This window comes from Equus caballus, chromosome 10 (genome assembly GCF_041296265.1).
Source record: "Equus caballus isolate H_3958 breed thoroughbred chromosome 10, TB-T2T, whole genome shotgun sequence".
Lineage (NCBI taxonomy): Eukaryota > Metazoa > Chordata > Mammalia > Perissodactyla > Equidae > Equus > Equus caballus.
In genome coordinates, this window is record NC_091693.1 from 47,161,098 (window position 1) to 47,178,108 (window position 17,011).

Genomic DNA, 17,011 nt, shown 5'->3' on the forward strand with positions numbered 1-17,011 from the left:
GGATTGTTGGTTTCTCTCCTTTGGAGTAGCGCTGCAAAGTCGCTCAGATTCCCCAGCTGGCGGCTCCATCTTTCCTTAGGGTGTTCTCTTGGACAGCATAGTCAAAACTGTCTCAGCAGCATCTTGTCTACATTCTAACTTCAAGAAGAAGGGGGAAAAAAGAAATGGAAAGCAAGCACTTTCTTTTTTAAGGGACGTGACCCAGAAGTTACACACGTCACTGCTGCTCTCACCTTGTCCAGAATTCAGTTGCCGACCCACCTGTCTACAAGAGAGTCTGCAAAAGAAAGTCTCTGACTGGGTAGCCATGGGCCCATTGAAACCTCAGGGCTTCTATTATGAAAAGGAAGAAGGGGAGACCAGAAACAGGGGACTCTTAGCAGACTCTGCTTTATCCAGTCAATGCATTAGACAGATGTCAAATGAATAAGGTAATTAACATTTGTTATAGAAAATCAGATTGTAAGCATATCTGGCCTGTCTCATATGAATTAATAAAAGGATTAACTGAGTACTAATTAAAAGGATTTTTGGGGGCAAGCCCAGAGGCATAGTGGTTAAGTTTGCGCACCTTGCTTTGGCAGCCCATGGTTTGTGGGTTTGGATCCTGGGTGCAGACCTACATACCACTCATCAAGCCATACTGTGGCAGCATCACACATACGGAAGACTGGCACAGATGTTAGCTTAGGACAAATCCTCCTCAAGCATGAAGAGGAAGATTGTCAATAGGTGTTAGCTCAGGGCCAATCTTCCTCACCAAAAAAATGTTTTCTTGTTTTTTGTCCTTAATGTACTATTAATTCAAGAAAGTTGGAGATTGAGTCCTATAACAGCTTATCAAAGCCTAGGAAATATCCAAACTTGGTTGCCAAGTTACCATTTTATTTGCCACAGAGTTAAAATCTAATTGAATTAAGTAATCTTAAACAATAGAGGAGAAACTGCTTAACCAAATTTAAAGTATCCTAAATTAATTCCAACTAATGATTGTAAGCAGTCCTAAACAACCAGCCAATTAAGAAGACAGTACTTAAGAAATAAAAGTCAATGAAAGAATAAATAGGAATCAGCATTTTAGTTGAATATAATTCTTTTCCTATTTCTGCCCATTCTCATAGATTTAATAGTCTTTTCTGACAAGCCCCACATGAAGATATACAAGTAAGAAGTATGGATTCATCAGCACTCGCATGTCAAATCACAACTGAGAAAGACGTGGAGAACATGACAGAATCAGAAGATCAGAGGTCTAGATTCCCAGTGATCGGAACAGAGAGTATCTTTCCCAGCCTTCCCGGCCTCACATTCTCCAATTCTTCAACGTCCATTGAGCATCTCCCCTGTGTTAGGTGCCTTGCTATGTATGCAGTGTCACATCAGTAAAGGGGACATAGTTTATGTTTGCAAAATGTTCGCAGTCTCATGGTAAAGAAAAATAAGTCCATAGTCTCTTTCATCTTCATGTAATGAGGATGAAGTCATGATATTCTGAGATTTCTACTGCGCTTTCCTCATTCCTTGCATAAGAAAGCATTTAGAAGTTTCTTCTGATCAGCTCAAGAGAAAAACCTAAAGGTACCAGCAAATTCCCTGAGGAAATGGCCCAGTCAGGTCTCCCTTCAGTAAAGGGCTCCATCAACATGCCCTGCCTGCATGCACGCAGCCTCCGATCACCTACATGGATCCCCTTCTACACACATGAGGAGAAAGCCAGAGACCACCACACATCTGAGAAGTGTGCGTGTGTGTGCATGTGTGTGGTGGGAGGGGGCTGCAAGAAAGGCAGGGAGAATTGTGCCAGTACAACTAAGGGGGACAGAAATATAGAATTTATAATTTTTTATAAAATTGTTAACATATTCCCCATTTGGAGATTCAATGATATATCTTCTACACCAGAGGTCAGGAAACTAGAGCCTATGGCCAAATCTGCCTGCCCACCCACAGTTTTTATAAATAAAGTTTTATGGAAACACCACCATGTCCATCATTTACATATTGCCTATGGCTGCATTCACTTTACAACAGCAAAGCTGAGTAGTTGAGATGGAGACCATATGTCTCACAAAGCCTAAAGTATTTACTATTTGGCCCTTTTTAGGAAAAGTTCATGAATCTCTCTTCTACAAAACAGACAGTTTGAATGGTCTTTTTTTTATCAGCTCTGAGCTAATATCTGCTGCCAATCCTCCTCTTTTTGCTGAGGGAGACTGGCCCTGAGCTAACATCCCGCCCATCTTCCTCTGTTTTATGTGGGATGCCTGCCACAGCATGGCTTGACAAGCGGTGTGTAGGTCCGCAGGTGGGATCTGAACCAGCAAACCCCGGGCCACCAAAGTGGAATGTGCTAACTTAACCGCTGCACCGCCGGGCTGACCCCAAATTGTCTCTTTAACCAATCATTCAATTTTTTTTTTCAGTGCCAGCTATATGAAGGGAGAATCAAAGATGATTAAGATGCAGATTCCATCTTCAAGGAATTATGATTTGGTAAGAAGAGATAACACTTACAGATATAATCACATTAGGGAGTAGACTGTACAAAGCTCTGTGGGGTACCTATAACAGCTACGGTTCTTGGAAGATGAGCAAATATTTCTATAGCACAGGGACTCAGAGAAGACTCCTAAAGTTGATGATATGTGAGTTGGAACTGAGAGATTAGATATATCCTTGAAATCATTACATTCTTTTATGCCCTTTGAAGAGCTTTAGATATTTACTTGAAACTACAGATTTTTAATTCAGACATTTAAAAAAATAACAATTATCTTGTTCTTTCTTAATATTACCATTTATATAAGCTATTTGTGTTATAATTTTATTTAACTTCATTCCTATTTATTTCTTATTGTCAAGGACCTTGAAAAATTCGTGTTAAGGAAACTAACAATGAATTCACATAACGTTCTCTACAATACTCTGATTTAGGTAGCAATCTTTTGTTACAAAATACTATACGGCAGGGAAAAAGGGATAGTTAGGGTAAAGTAATCACAGCCAAGCAGTCCTCTAATTATAGGGTACCTTTGACTGTTTGACAGGAATCTAATTTCACAAAACATGTCATTCATTATTGCTGGAATGAGAGAATATTTTTTAAAGAACACTGTAGTTCTATAGCAAGAAGAGACCAAAATTTTCTTTTTAATGGTTCAGGTTTTTAAGTTGTATTAGAAATAGAGATGAATATCTCTTCTGTGTTCCATATAAGCTGAGGCCCTTCACCCACGTCAATGTGGAATTACTACTTCCTGTTAACACGTAACAGCCAACTACTGCAAGCTTCCCAATAGAGGGGTAATCTCTTCATGGGAGGGGAGTCCCAGCTTTAATCTCAAGATGCCCTTTTGAGTATTTTTGCTACCAACTTGCTGTTTTCAAGCATTGACCACCATTAAAAACCAAGAGCATACATGGAAAAAAACCCTGAAACATCCACCAAGGCTTACTAAAGACTCTGGGATAACAAGTCAACACAGAGCATCACATAAAACTAAAGAAATAACAGATCAGCTGGAGCCTGTGGCACCGGGCCGTCCTCAAGTTCTTCTGCAGAGAGGATGCAGCCACCGTTCCCACACAGAACTCCTTCAGCTTTCTCCTACAGCTGTTTTCTTCCCTCCATGCTTCTAAGAGATAGACAATCATTTCACCATGATTCACAATAGTTTCCTCACTATTGTGTCCGAGATAGATACAAATCAATGATTTTTAAATTAAAACACAATTTGAAGAGTTATTTCAATATATAATATGTCAATATTTGCTGTTATTGCTGTGATGTGATCCTGGAAAAGACATTATTAAACAAACTCAGAAACTACATCATAATTAGGTGTTCAGTGTTTGTCAAGGAATTAGCACTAAGCCAGTCACATCCATGACCAGCTACAGGTGATTAAGGGATGGTGCTGGTACAAAGTATTGTCTGCCCCATTTTATGGCTACAGCTCATGACTTGAGCCTCTCAGGCCAGCCTTTTCTCCTCTGATGTTTACTAATAGAATTCCAGCACTTTGCCTTGAAACTGTAGGCCATTTGAATTTCTAATAAAAAAATTTTCAAATGATAAGAAGAAAATATTATTCTCTCTTCCTGTATAGTTGTAGAAAAGCAGATTTAGTTTTGGGACATAAAACTGAACATATAAATGTAATTTCTAACAAATAAATCTTGTGAAACAACTGGACTTCAAAGATAACTGCTGTGCCCTATAAAAATAACCTCTAACAACTAAAAAATCTATAATTGTGATTGATTGTCTAAAAAATTTATTTTCCAGGTGTTAATATTTAAACAAGCTCTTCCCTATTTGTCCAGGACTTTCCTGGTTTTAGCAATGAAATTCCCATTTCCCAGGAAAATTCTCAATCCTAGGTAAACCCAGGCAGTTGGTCACTCTGATTGACATCCTTGTCTTCTGGAAGGTATAAATGCATGCAAATTTTCTTTGTAAACCCAGAAGAGGATTATTGGCACTTAGATCGTTTCCTCTAAGGAGGAAGATTTTAAAAACTATGCCTGTAATATTCCTTGCTTAAACAAAAAGCTTCAGAATCTGTGTGTCACTTAAATTAGCAATGCAAGCAACTATAAGCTATAAACTTCCATGATAATTGTAAATAGGTCAACATGCCCTGAGTCCCAGAAAATAGGCATACATTTTTGTGCTCATCAAGTACTCAGAACAAAAGGAAATATATTAAATGTCTACAATGTAATAAGATATATTTATGACTAATTTTCAACTGCTAATTAGTAATAATTTTGGTGTTCTCTCAGAATTAAGAGGGGCTTTGGGTAGAATGGTTGAATAGACTTGTTACTATTAAAAACTGCCCCCAGTTAGAATGAACCCTGCAGTACTGGGTTAGAGTCAGACACATCAGTATGAACTCGTGTTTAGCTTAATGTAAATACAAATGGATAGACACAATAACAACTAGAGATATGTGTATATACATGGGTTAGTATACATAGTGTATTACCCAGCTCTGTCTGCAGAGAGAGCCTAGAAACAATGCTACCCCAGTAGCGGTTAGCACATCCGGTTCCTGATCTTGGACCCAGGAGCCAACATGAAAGAGCTTCCAATAATCAGAGCTGAACAATTTCAACAGCAAAATAAATAACATAGTATGGGATTATAACTTAGAATATAATATAGCTGTGAGATTCCTCTAAAATTTTAGTAAAGGAATAAAAGACACCTGAAAAAGAAAGTGCACATAAGCAAAAAATGCATTTCAAAAACATTTTTTGGAAAAAGGAAAGCAGTTGGAAGCTTCTGGGAATTGATTAATCAAGATAGAAAAAACCATAGGCCAAATGGCTCACAGAGCAGATAAAGACTAGAAGAGGGGCAATTTTCCTCATCAAATACTAAGGCTGCTCTGACCTTCGAGATAACAGATACAGAATAGGGTAGAGTTGATGGACAGGCTGAAACAAGAACTTTGGTTAAAAGTCAGTATCTGAAACATCCATTTCCTCCATTGCCTCCTACACTCTAGATATAAAATCCTGGGGAAGCAGCTGTCCGTTCTCTGGAGGGATCCTTCTCTGGGAAAACTGAGAGGCTCAAGAGAAAAGATAATCTCTGAGACCATAGATTAAATCCCCAGAGATAGTCAAAAGACATGGCATCTGTAAGAATCTGATGTTGGTTCTCCCAGTTAATCGGAGTTTCACAGGTGAAAAGGAAGAATCAGAAGATGCAAATTATCAGAGAAATAATACTAGAGAAATTCCCAGAAATAATAAACACACGTTTTCAGATTGAAAATTCCCGCTGAGTTAAAATTAAATTAAATTTGAATTAAAAACAAAACAAAACAAAAAGACCCAGGGCACATTATTAGAAATTTTGTAACACCAAATCTGAATAACACAAAGGGGAAAATAAAGGTTATCTACCAAGGAATAAGAATGGCATGGAGTTGATCATGACTAACCCTGTATGCTAGAGAACAGTAGACCGAAATCTTCAAAAACACCAGGGAAGATGATTTTCAGCAGTTAATTCTCTACTCGGCAAAATTATCAGCCACGTGTGAGATAAAATAAAGATATTTCTGTAAATGCACGAATTCAGACAAATTCTCCTCAGGCCCATCTTCTCTAAGGATTCTTCTTGACAATATGCTCCAACAAAATAATAAGCTAACCAAGAAAGAGAAAGGTAAGGAAAACTGAAATGGTGGATTCAACCTTAAAAAAGTGATGAAGGAGAGTCCCAAAAAGGCAGCTGAATAGCAGGTCTGGAGAGCAATCAGGCCAACAATCAAGAGCAAAAAGACAGGATGCCAAGCTGACTCCAAGGTCTTTAAGGAAAAAAGGGAGGAAGACCAATGGAATACAAAATATGGTAGAACTTTTAGAAAAATTAAAGGTATGTGGATGGAATTGGACAAAAGAGAAAAGAGCACTTAAAAACTCTAGGAAAATGTTTTACATATACAATAAATAAATATATTCATACAACTATTGATTTCTGACTACTTAAAGTAGTAATATATCCATATTGGGAAGACCGGAGGAGAGGTGGCCAGCGTCTCAAAAGAGATCAATCCTCACCCACCAATCAAAACAGGAAGTCAATAGGTACTCTCAACTCGATTAATAAGAATACAATAGTCTAAGCACATCATTGTAAGTAAGGACATAAGCACTGAAAATAAAGCAAATAAAAGCACTAAAAATGATTACTTCTTAAGCGTTCTCATCACAAGAAAAAAAATTTTGCGACTATGTAAAGCAATGGATGTTAACTTATTATAGGAAGCATTTTGCAATATATACATATGCCAAATTATTTCATACACTTAAAACTATACAATGTTATATATCAATTATGGTATCTCAATAAAAAAAGGAAAAAATGATTGCTTCTTAGCGGGGGTAGCAACAGGCAGTGGATTACTAGTTTTCATTGCAAGTGTTCTATGACTAAGCAATTTTTAAAAATATGTCCATGTTTCATGTTGTTTTTATACATAAAAAATTAAAATATTAGAGACTTCACATTTTAATCAGAGAAATAATAGAGAATTTCCCAGAGATGACGGGTGGACGTGTCCATGCTGACAGTGCTATCCATGTGTCCAGCACCAGTAATGTATATGTGCCATGTTATATCATTGTAAAATTTTGGATCTTTAAGAAATAAAGAGAAGATTCATGGATATAAAGAGCCATGTGCTAATTCCAGTTTATCTTCTAATCCATATTTTCTTTTCTTTCTTTTTCATTTCCTCTACAGAAATCTTTCTTGAGCATCTAGCAGGTGCCAGGCACCATTCTAAATGCTGGGTCTATAGTAATAACTGAAATAAAATCCTTGCTCCGTGGAGCTCATTGTAGGTGGAAGGAACAGACAATATAACAGCTGAATATAGGAACTGTCAGAGAAGGCGAGATCTTAGGATGAAAAAGCATGGGAGTTAAGCATAGTAATTCTACAGTAAATTCTGAATGAATTAAACATTTTTAATAGTGTCTTATCTTCCATCAACCTGATAATATTTCCCAAACCTGAGATTCCAGCTATTCTCAAAGCTACTTAAAAGTTGAAAGAATAATCCAGTAAATCACCTATATAGCCTTCTACTAAATTCAACAATTGTTCACAATTTTCTGTATTTCCTTCCTCTTACTCTCTCTCTCCAGATAGACAGACTGATGGATTAACTGGTTTACATTATTTAACTCTTTACTGAGCCATTTGAAAAAAAATTAACATCATGACTTACCTCTACTCCAGCAGGCATGTCCTAAGAATAAGAATGTTCTCTTACCTAACCACAATACCACTATTTCACCTAAGAAAATTAATGTGGTGTGCTTGTTGCTCCTGGGGTATAATTGCTTCTGAGACATTTCAGCGAAGAGAGCAAGGAACGAATACAGATAGATAGATAGATAGATAGATAGATAGATAGATAGATAGACAGATATTCAATTAGTTCATTCTGATATCTCCAATTCAAATCCAACATCCCAGCGTTCCTCCTTAACTTCCCCCATTCCATATTTGTAGTTGCCTCCTACCACAATGAAAATCCTCGTTTCCCCCCAAAATCTATATATTCACTCATTTGCCATGTCTCACTACACAAACACAATAGTTTGAGAGTTATAACACCAATCAATATCATTGACAACAGCAAACCTAAGAAGAAGAGTTCAGAAGTGTTTTGGGATTCTTTTTGTCCTTGGAATATTTTTCTAAGTGATTATGATCAAAGTACTGTGTTCAAAAGTTACTTGAATTAGTTCCTTTCTCAGTGTGATGATGATACCAACTTTATATACAGTGAAGACTGTTTGTGGTTGTATTCCATTTTAGTGTTTGTTTGCTTTTTATTTCATTCTTTTTATTTTTTATTTTTGAATATATAAAATATTTACATAAATATTACATTTCAAAACTCAAAACTAGTTAAGAGTATATTCAGAGAAGGCTAGCTCCCAGCCCCATCCCTTCCTCAATTCTCACCTGCCTGCTTAGGTAAACATGTCCACCAGTTTCTAGTTTGTCATTCGTGTGTTTCGTTTTTGAAAAACCAAGCAAAATGTGTGTGTGTGTGTGTGTGTGTGTGTGTGTGTGTATTTCTCTTTATTTATTACATGAAAGAGAGTTCACTACATACCGTCTTTTGTACCTTGCTTTCTTTATTTAATGATATAGCCTGGAAATCATTCTATATAGTTTCATAATGGTCTTCTTTGTCATTTTTATGGTGGTAAATTACTCCATTTTGTGGCTGTCCAACTAATCTAAGAGTGGGTATTTAGGTTGTTTTCAGCATATTACTATTAGAAATCATTTGCCATGAGCAGTTTTGGGCATTTTTGTTTTGTATTTGTAAGGTATATCTTCAGGGGCTTACAAATTTTGCAGTATTTGGCATTACAGATGGTTAAACACTAGAGAAATGATTAAGATCATGTAATAGTTGTCTATGCATTATCCAATTTCTTCTACCTGTTTAGATAATCCTGGTTTAATTACAGGCCTCAGTACACCAGCTGGAAGACTAGATTCTCCACTTACTCTTAGGGAGGCAGACACAACAGGGAAGGGATCCCTTTGCCCTCTGTACTCTGCATTCCTTCCATGTAAAACCTGAGCAAAATGTCTGGAACCCCAGCTGCCATTTTGCACCATGAAGCAACCTCGAAAGCTGGATTCTATGTACAGAGGATGGCATAGCAGATAAATAGCAGACTAAGTTCTGGCCCCAAATGGCCTGCCTCTAGACTTCTTTCACATGAAAGAGAAATAAACTTCTATATTGCTTGAGCTATTTATTTGGATTTTTCTTGTAATGAGCTGAATAAAATCTTTGTGATATAGAAACTGGTACCTGAAATTGGAGTGCTCCTATTCAAGGAGGAGTGTCAGGGCTCAGTGGAAGCAAACCAACTGGAAAGCTGGTGATCCTTATAGTGAGGTAGCAACATACATAGTCAAATGCTTGCCTCTGTACTTTGGAAGAATGGCATGTGCTGATAGAAACTCCAGTGATAAGGGAAATGATTGGAATATTCATAGTGATCCATGTGTTTGGTCTTTCTTGTCACTTTCAGTAAAACCTATGAGAGAGAGAGAAACTCAAACCAGAGTTATCAAGTCTGCAAACTGAGATCGAAGGAAACACCGGCTTGGCAAAGGAAGTGTCCTCTGCCTGAGGTCTGCAATCAGAGTTGAACGAGAGGCCCACAGTCAAAGCCTCCAAGCTACAAGAGTGACCACTGCTTCTGCGCTTGCAACCAAAGCAGCAATAAGAGGTGTCTGTAAAACTGCAGCCTTAACAGGATTTAAGACGGAAGGTGCATCTACTGGCAATGACAAGATTGAGGATGTACCTTCCCATTGGAGTCGTTATTTCAAACATCCTCAAGACATCTGCCTTGAAGTTGAGAGTGTTGGAGAGAACACCAAAGTCAAAACTAAAAGATGAAACTCTTCAGGCTTTAGAATTATCTACCTATGGGAGAGCCGGAGTAGTACCATGCTTTTTAGAAAAGACATAATGCTGCCGCAGCAGCCCAGGACTATGGCCATGAAAATTCTCCTTACTGCCCTGACTTCTATCTTCCAGAGGAAAACCAGCTGCTACAGGTGTTTGCCTTAAAGCAGTTATATCAGAAATACTGCAAGGAGGAAATCTGTCACTGGCTTTCTTCCTCCTAAGACCGAGAGGTCTAACTGCCATTGGCTGGACCAACGACAAGTTCACTAAATCAGATGGTTCTTTCAGCTGGGCCCTGCTGACCAACACAGTTACCTCATAACCACTGAGACCTTTTGAGTCAAAATACTTGAATGCTGGTCTTTGACTCTTTTCAAAGGAGGAAAAAAAATAGGCAAAGGAAGACATCTATGCCAAGATTAAAGTCCACTTTGCCTTTTTCAATTAAATCCCCTCGATGAGATCATCACAAGACTAAATTAAAGAGATCAGCTCTTGCAGACTTCATGAAGAAGGTGAAACTTGAAGGATGGGGAGAACTTAAAGCAACTGACTTATTTCAAGCAGAATAAACAGGATGCACAAAGGGTCAGAGGGGAGAAGGCTCAGGCCCTGTCCAAAGACAACGGACTGGTTTGGCTGAAGCTTCAGAAGCACGTGAAAGAACATTTGGACACGGCCTTGAGTGCAAAGCTAAGACATTTGGACTTTGTCCTGTAGGTAATAAGCGTTCATAGAAAACAATGGGATGCTTACAAACACTGTTTTTGTACAGTAGTATAGCAACACCCAAAGCTAAATCATAGACTCAGCTAGGACCCGTAGGAAACAGTGCAAGTTCAACTGAGGAGAATGAATAAGCAACATGGAGTAAACCAGTGGTTAAAGCAGCAAGTCCCTTTTGTACAGAATCAGGCTAACCAATTTGGGGACTTTGGTAGCATATTATGTATGTTCCTTGCCAACTGAGAACTTTTTAAATCCTGCCTTTTTCTCTCCATCGTTATTTGACAGTAGATCAGCACTGGAACGCATCTAAGAGCATCAGGAGTCAGATTTGTGACTCATCCATCTGGATCAAAATCTATTCAAATTGTGGCTAAGTGATAATTTATAAACGTGTTGAAAATGCCTAAACAAATACAAAGACAGAAGCTCTTCTAGGCTTACTAAGAAAGCTTGAATTTTTTGCATTGATTTGTATAGTATGCTTTCTATAAGCCTTAATCAAGACAGGATACAAAACGTTGTCTTTATTCAGGCTCATTTATGTCCATCATCTCTCTGGCAATGTACTGGGATTTCTCTAAATTTTAGACAATGTGATCCTGAAATGTGGTATAATCTCAGGTGACTTAGTGAACAACCATTATACCCATATCAGTGCCATCATCTCAGCCTCTGAACCGTCATCCCCAGATTCTAAATTTGATCTACCAGTTCAGGAAGCTGGGTCACAGAGAGAGAACATCAGGCCTGGCTTTAAAAGAGAATTAGAAGCAAAGATGGATTCAAGTGTAAAAAAGAATATTAAAAAATAGTGAAACAAAAAAATATTATCAATGCTTCTCTAAGCAACAGAATAAATTATTCTAACACAAATGCAACAGGAGTGTTAGTATTTGCTAGAGTTCAACTTTCTCTCTCTCTTGCTGCCTGTGCCTGCATCTCTCTCTCATTCTCTCTGTTTATCTTTTACTTCTCTCCTATTTGGAACAGTATGTCCTTTTAAGTTATGTTTTGCCAAGGGCAAAGATAGTTTTTCTTGGTGTTTTTCTACCTCTGGAGGGAAAGCAAGGGTGAGCGTCATTTGAAAGTAGACAGCATCTTATTTGTTCTGGTGGAATCCTTGCACAGTGCAGAGACTTGATAAAAGCTTAAAAAAATAAGCAAGAAACCTACTATCACTGGTACCATCAAGATCAATGTCTATGGTTAGACTGAGAACAAAAATTTTAACTCCGTAATTCCAGAGTTGTGCTCCCATAGATACATAAAAACCCTTCTGAACTCAGACACTTGGCCAGCTGGATCTAAGCTCATAAAGGAGGTGACAGTTCTGATTATCTTTTTTCTTCAACAAGATAATACTTTCTACTCCTAAAAGGAATGCATAGCCATCAAGCAGAAATTAACCAGACATTTTCTTTTTAGTTTAAAGATTTCTTAAAATTAATAATGTTCTGTAACTTATAGAACAGTCTCCTCAGTGGTTCAGCGTGCTGTATTAATGTGGAGACAAAGACGATTGCCTGGTGCAGAAATCTAGGAGCTCTTACTGGGCTAGCCAATGTTGAGTTGAACTGTGTCCCCAGAAAGATATGATAAAGTCCCAGTCCCTTGTACCTGTGAATGCCATCTCATTCGGAAATGGGATCTTTGTAGATGTAATCCAGTTAAGATGAAGTCATTAGAGTGGGCCCTGACCAATGTGACTGGTATCCTTATGAGGAGAGTAGACTGCCGTGTGAAGACAGACACACAGGGAGAACACCCGATGATGGCAGAGGCAGAGGCTGGAGTGATGCAGCTGAAGCCAAGGAATGCCGAGACTGCTGGCCACCACCAGGAGCTGGGAAGAGGCAAGGAAGGATTCTACCCAAAGTCTCAGATGGAGCGTCACTCTGCCATCACTTTGATTTTGAACTTGTAAGCTCAAAAGTGTGAGATAATAAATTTCTGTTGTTCTAAGCTATCTATTTTCTGGTACTTTATTACAATACTCTAGGAAGCTAATACAATCATACTGTATCATAACAATGGCCAGAAACGGGAGCCAGGATGGATTGGGAAAAAACATGAAATTTGTTTCAGAAAACCTGGATTTGGACCTTGGTTCTGCCACAACCCTGTTACATGTATATTATAGTTACTATGATATGCTAACTTAAAATACTTTTACCTGAATTACAAAATGATTATTTAAATCCTTAAACAAATTGTAAAAGTATATAATTCTATGCAAGTGCTTCAGGAGTCAAAAGAGTTGGACTTCTCTGCTATTCTAGACTACCAGGACTACTCTGATATGTCCTACCAAACGACTGACTCTATCACTTTGACACTTTTTAAAGAACTTCATTTCTTGTTTTCACTGACTTTTTTAAAATTTCCACTTTGCAAATTTTAAAACAGTAGTGAGAAAGGAGACAAAGTGTCAATAATTGTAGTGAAAACAAGCTAGAAAACATTCTGCATGTGCGCGCGCATCTTACTGTTATTGTTGTCAACAGTCTCACTTGGGACAGTGAGATTAGCTCTATAGACCACTGCCACGGACTGAACTGTGTCCCCCTAAAATTCATGTTGAAACCCTAACCCTTTATGTGACTGCATTGTAGGTAGGGCCTGTGAGGAGGTGATTAAGGTTAAATGAAGTCATAAGGATGGAGCTCTGAACCAATACCACTGGAGTCCTTATAACAGAGGGGAGACAGCAGAGCTCTCTCTCTCTCTCGCCACCAACAAACAGAAATGGCAAGCAATAAGATATATTGGAGTATATGAGGAAGCCATTTAGTGTAAACCTAATTCAGCCTGACTTTGTTTTTCCAAAGTTGAACATGCATTGTATGTCTGCTTTAAGTATTTCCAATGGCAAGAACAAATGCCCTTAGGAGAAAGGTGCAACTTCCCCCACATCAGGATTTCCTTAAGGATAAGCATCTCTCTCTAGGCTAGGAACTGATTGCTGTGCTCACCCTGTGACCATTCAGCTTGACACAATAGACCTGCCACCTGCTGTGTCCACTGAGACAGCAGACCTACTACTTGCTGTGCCCATCAGTCACTGTTCCAACAGAGCAGTCTCGTGACTATTGTAAGAGGGACGTTTCAATCACATGTGAAATATCCTCTTTGAGGGTATATAACCACTCTGTGCACCCCACTTCTTTGGTACCCTTCTTTCCTTGGGGAAGGAAGGCCCCAGGCTATGGTCCTCACATTTTGGCTCAGAATAAACTCACCTAAATTTTCATTTATAGATTGGTTATGAATTATTTGTGTCAACACCACCAAGTGAGAAAACAAAGAACCACGGCCACCTGCAATCAGGAAGAGAGTCTCACTAGAAACTGAGCTCTGCCCGAACCTTGATCTTGGACTTTCCAGCTTCTAGAACCATGAGAAAATAAATTTCTTTTGTTTAAGTCACCCAGTCTGCATTATTTTGTTATGTGATGGCAGGCGGAACAGACTAAGACAACCACTGACTAGGCAGGGTAAAAGAAAGCCTGCACCATGTGAGCAGTTGGAGAAAATCTGTCCCAGGACAAAATCCCCACCTTGAAAACATATCGTATTTGAGTCTCCAGCAATATTTTGGTTTTCTTTTTAACACATTAAAGAATCATTTGGGGACCGGCCCTGTGGCCGTGTGGTTAAGTTTGCACACTCCGCTTTGGCGGCCCAGGGTTTCGCTGGTTCAGATCCTGGGCACGGACATGGCACTGCTCATCAGGCCATGCTGAAGTGGCATCCCACATGCCACAACTAGAAGGACCCACAACTAAAAATATACAACTATGTACTGGGGGGCTTTGAGGAGAAGGAAAAATAAAAACTAAAATCTTTAAAAAAAAAAAAGAATCATTTGCAGAAGCTTCAAAAGATACATATTCCTGGGCCACCGTCTCAGAGCTATTGATTCTTTAGGTCTAGGGTAGGGCCTGGGTTGCAGTGTTTTTAACATTCCCCAGATGATTTGAATGCACCGTCAGGTTTAGAAACCACTCCACCAGCAAAACACCTCCATTAGTAGAGGTAATGAATGAAATCCCTTCCTCTTGTGTTGTCTCCTCCTTCCCCCAAACCTTCTTACCCCTCGCCCACTCTTTTTTTTACCAGTAAAATAAGTTTAAATTAGTCAAAGTGTTGAATTGGAATCGGTGCATAGAAATTATCTGATGAAGAACAAGAAACTCGCCACTCTCTGGTCCAACAATTACATGGTACGCACAAGAGCAGGACAAGAACCTCAGCAAGCCACGGAATCAATTCCGTCTGCTCCACAGGTCTGTTGTACCTCTCCAGACACTTGTATTCAAAGTGCCCTTCTGGATTAGTCTATTTACTTTCTTTTCCCCTTTGCATTGTAAAACCATAGTTTTTGTCTCCAAGCCTAGAAACAAGTAAAAATTCCAACATTCCTCCTGCCTCCTGTGCCTCCTCTCCAGTTGGTCACCAAATCCTACTGATTCTTCCTTTTTAAGTCTCTCTCAAATACTTCCCTACCTCTGTTTCTATCCACAACCTCTGCCTTATTTCAGATTTTTATCCTTTCACACATAATTATTGCAGTAGCTCTGGTTTTCCTGGCTTGCAGTCTTGACCTTCTATGATCCAATCCAGATAAAAGTCCTTCAAACTCCTTACAGTGATGGGCAGGATGCTTTCTCCTTTCAGGCTTACCTTCCACAGCATTACCCCTGCCCTGACCCATAAACAATGCCCAGAGCCAGCCACACTGAGCTATTTTATTCTCCGTACACTTTATCTCATGACTCAAATGAATTCACACATTCGCTATTGGAAAATGCGCTCCTGCTTGGAATATGACTGCCTCAAAACTTGTTCAATCACACTCATCCTTCCTTCCAGACCATCCTGAATGCTCTCTCCCACATGAACTGCTCCAGACCTTTCCCTAGAGGGTTAACAGAAAAACACAAATCAGTTTTTGTGAATAACTCAAATCTCTGAACAGGCCTGTCCTTGATGAGAGAAGAGCATAGAGAAGTAAAAACCAAGCTTTGAATGTGTGCCTCTGCAGCCTGGGAGGTAAAGCAGAGTCTGATGAAGCCACAATGAAGGGAGACTCCGGTGCCTGGGAGGCAGCCCTCAGCCTTGTCTCCCCAGTAGCGTTGGAGGATGCACAGACTTTCCTCCACCATGTAACTGGCCCCAAAGGGAAGGCTTGAATCATCCTCCAAGGGAGGGACCATTTAAGCTGTAACACCAGGGCCCCTTACTCACAATGTGAGGAGGAAGGAAGGAGAGAAAACTCACTGAGAGCAAGGTAACTATTGCAGTATTCCACTACTGGCACTGCAGTTATGATATTTGAAGTTCCTAGAGCTGAAATTTTGAGAGAAGCTCTCATGGAAACTTGATCTATTTTCCTTCCAAGGACTCACTTAGTGAGTACTTGTTAGTCATAGTTTCCAAAGCCTGACGCAGCTAAATTTAAAACCCTTTTTTTAACACCAACCCTTTCTGAAAGGATTGTGGCCAGTTCTCTCCATATAGACACATGACACACATGGAATTCTCACGCTGGCCCAGTCACCTGTGAATTTAAGAATTTGCTGCATCTAAACTGGGTTTGGGGCCCTGTCAGACATGCATTCTTTGTGCTCCAAACTCAAAGAAAAGCAATTATGTCTCTTTCATGTTTTTCCTTCCCATTTCAGTATCCTTCTTGACACAAGCTCACCTTTTTTCTGTCTCCCATCACATCAGGCTTTGAATCCATCTTTAAGGAGGTAGCTCACAACAAAAGTACCAACTTTGGGGTCAAGAGAACTGGGATCTAATCCAGGCGCTGCCTCTGACCAGATGTGTGACTTTGAAAGAGGTCATATGCATCTTTCTTTTCTCAGCCCGTATCATCATCTATACAAAAAGAAGTTACTATATACTAATGTCTTAGGCGCCTAATTTCTCTAAAATTCTCTGGGATCTGAGAAATAAATTTATATCAAATATATCTATATTGAGAAGGAGAGAAACACTGTTTACTAGCAATGGGCTTAAATAAGTCATCTCACTTCTCCAGGCCTCACTACTAGTGCCAGATTGCCTGGTTTGGTTTTTGGTTTTTGGTTTTTCTGGTGAGGAAGATTGGCCCTGTGCTAACATCTGTGCCAATCTTCCTCTATTTTATATGTGGGATGCTGCCACAGCATGGCCTGACGAGCAATGTCTAGGTCCATGCCTGGGATCTGAACCCTCAAACCTCGGGCCACTGAAACAAAGTGTGCGAAATTAACCACTACGCTGCAAGGCCAGCCCCAAGATTGCCTGGT